Below are 2,950 nucleotides of genomic sequence, written 5' to 3'. Positions count from 1 at the left end.
TTTGTGACTCAAAGAGAAAGCAGGTTTTTTTTTTTTTTTTTTGGAGGGGTGGGGGTGGGATTCTAGGAAAAGAGGATGCTGAATAGACTTTGCTCTAAAGATGATCCAGAAATGCATCTTTACACATTCTCCACAGTGAATATATACAGAAGTCACCAGTTTAGAAATTGGTTAAATTGGATGAAGGAAAAGTGCCAAGACTGAATGTGCACATTGTTCTATGTATTATCAGTATTTTTTTTTCCTAAGAAAAATATTTACACATTTTGCTTTGTGAGAAAATGCTTCCTTAATGCCTTGTCTCAGGAATTGTGGGAGGCAACCTCAAACTGGGGGCAGGCTCCCTTTCTACCTTTTCTGGTGTCTTAAGTCAAGAACTAGTTGGACAAAGCCAGGGTAAGGCCAGGCTTGTTCTTCTTCCTTTCCTCTCATTTAATAAGGGGTAGAAACAGGGAATGTACTCCTCAAAGATCAAGCCATGAGAGCTCAGGAGCAGCTTTGGGGCCCGGCTCCAGACGGCGGCAGCAGATTCTCCCTTGTTGGCCCTGCCCCCTCTCCAAGCTGTGCCAACAGTAGGTGCAGGGCTTTCCCTCAGTGGGTTCAACCCTTAACCTCCAGCAGAATCTTCAAGTCCTAATGAGAATGGGTAACTATGTAAAGGAAAATGATTATCTTAAATGCCAACTAATGGATTTTTTTGTCTGTGTGTGACTGATGTACTGTTTACTCTTAGTTCTTCGTATAAACAGCTGTCCTTAGGGCCTTATCCTCTCCAACCTAGAAATAGAAAATGGTTTGGATTTTGGTTTCATTCAACCTGCTGTCTGCATTAGATTGCAGAAGGGGCCCAGACCGTTGGCACTGCCATTGCTGGCTGCCTCCTCTCCAGCTCATCACAAGGAGCTTTTTGACAAAGACAGAGGACTCAGAACAGGCGTGCCCTGTCAGGGATGCTTCTGCTAAGGGATCAAATGGGATGATGTGTTGTTTAAACAATACCGAAGTGCATTCTTCAGTGCAGGCTTGCCAGGTTGAGGAGAGGCCCAAGTTGAGAATACAGTAAAGCAAACTCATGAATGTTCTGTTTCTAGTCAGTCTTATCTCTGGAGAGCAATCTCAGGCAAATCTGAGCTGAGCTTAGACTGTGTGTGTTTGAGTTTGGGGCTATCTTTGCTCTGGGAGATGCCCTGTGTTGGAATGTCTTGCTTAGGCATTCAGAATGATAGGAGAACCAGTTTATTCAGATGGTATCCCATGTGGAATAACAGAGAAAGTTAAGAGCGTCTGGCCTAGATAGGTGTATCCTCTTCAGGATAGTCTCATATCGGTAAAGGGCCAGCCTGGCTGGGCAGAGAGAGCAGATATACTCTGGGCCCAAAAGCAGAGTTAGGACTACTGAGGGGCTTAGGCAGATGCTTAGTCCAATGGCTAGAGCCATCCAATAGTTTTCCCAACAAAGGAAGGGACAGCCTTTGTAGGGAATGAGCGCCCTGTCACTAGATGTGCAAGCAGGAGCTGAATGATCTGTTGGGGAGATTGCAAGAGGCTTCCTACCTAGAGGCTGGGATAGGATGTTCCCAGGAGCCTTTCAGGCCTGAGAGCTTATGGTTTGATAGTGTTTCTGGCTGAAGGGAGCATTGCAAATCTCCCGAACTTGAACCTAGCGAGGTTTACAGTGTGAATGTTGGGGTGGATTCTCCTTCCTAACATTAGCGGAAGGATGATTTTGGGCCTAGAAGATCCAACATGGTAAGTCAGCAACGTGCCCCAGCACATGTGTGCCGCTGAGGGTAGCACTGCGTTTTATTACCTGAATCTGTCCAGGTGCCTGTGTGAATGAGTGAGACGTAACTGACTTTGTAACTTGATATGTGTATGGGACTGTATGTGATCGTGTATGTGACCGTCTGAACTTGAATATGTGTGTCTGGTATGACCACAGCTTGGTGTAAATATGTAACTGGCCACATGTATGTGACTGTGGTTGGTTGAGTGTGATAATATGCGAACACTTGTGTCCTAATAGTCTCGCACTTGAAATACAGCAGATACTGCACCACAGACCTGTGGCTACAAGACTGTATTTCTATAATCGTCTTAATTGCACCTTAGGTTGTGGGAGTTGGTGCCTTGCTGTGGGTCCTTAATCCTTATGCCACTGCTTCCTGGACCCTGGGAACTGCAGGCCTTCTCCCCAGGCAGGCACCTCCAGGAAAGCAGTCTTCGGAGGAATCAATCATTGCCCAGGTGACTTGGTCACACCCAGCACCCACACCTCTGCAATTCAGCCCCAGTGGCCTTCTCCTGACCCTCCTCTATGGTAGGTGCTGACTACTGTGCATTCATAAGAATGGGGCAGCCCCATAGGCTGCTTTGGCCAGAACTAGCTTACTTAACCTGAGTCCCGGTTGACCTTGCACAGTCCCGGGGTCTGTTTTAGAGCCACATCCCACTGTTTTTGCATATGGGACTTCAGCTTATGTCCTGGATTAGAAAACCTTGGGAAACTCCATGTAAGCCCTCCCCTCAACTTGTCCCAACTTTGTGGTCATGGCCATCTAAGAAGGAAATTCCCAATCCTCTCTCTCTTCCCTGGAAAAAGCTGACCAACAGAGAAAGCCTAGAGGCTTTTGGGCACCTAGAGGCCTGAGTTTTGTTACCCGCCCTGCTCCCAACGCGCACACACGCACACACACACACTCGCTCACTCACTAGTGGCTGTGGGCAAGTTAGTTAACTTCTCTGAGCTTTGGATTCTGGGCTGTTTCTCTGTTTCATCGACCCTGTTTTCTGTCCTAGTGCTTATCCCAGCTCTGTGGGATAACACAGTGTTATCACTCTGTGTGACTCAGGCAGGTTTCCCGCAGGACTCTAGGGATGCGCATCAGCTGGGGTTTCTTTCCCCAGTGCGACAACCTGGCCTAGGCTCCAAAAAGGCATGAGGCCTACC

This window comes from Neophocaena asiaeorientalis, unplaced genomic scaffold, assembly GCF_003031525.2.
Source record: "Neophocaena asiaeorientalis asiaeorientalis breed wild unplaced genomic scaffold, Neophocaena_asiaeorientalis_V1.1 scaffold263, whole genome shotgun sequence".
Lineage (NCBI taxonomy): Eukaryota > Metazoa > Chordata > Mammalia > Artiodactyla > Phocoenidae > Neophocaena > Neophocaena asiaeorientalis.
This window is presented reverse-complemented; position numbering follows the sequence as displayed.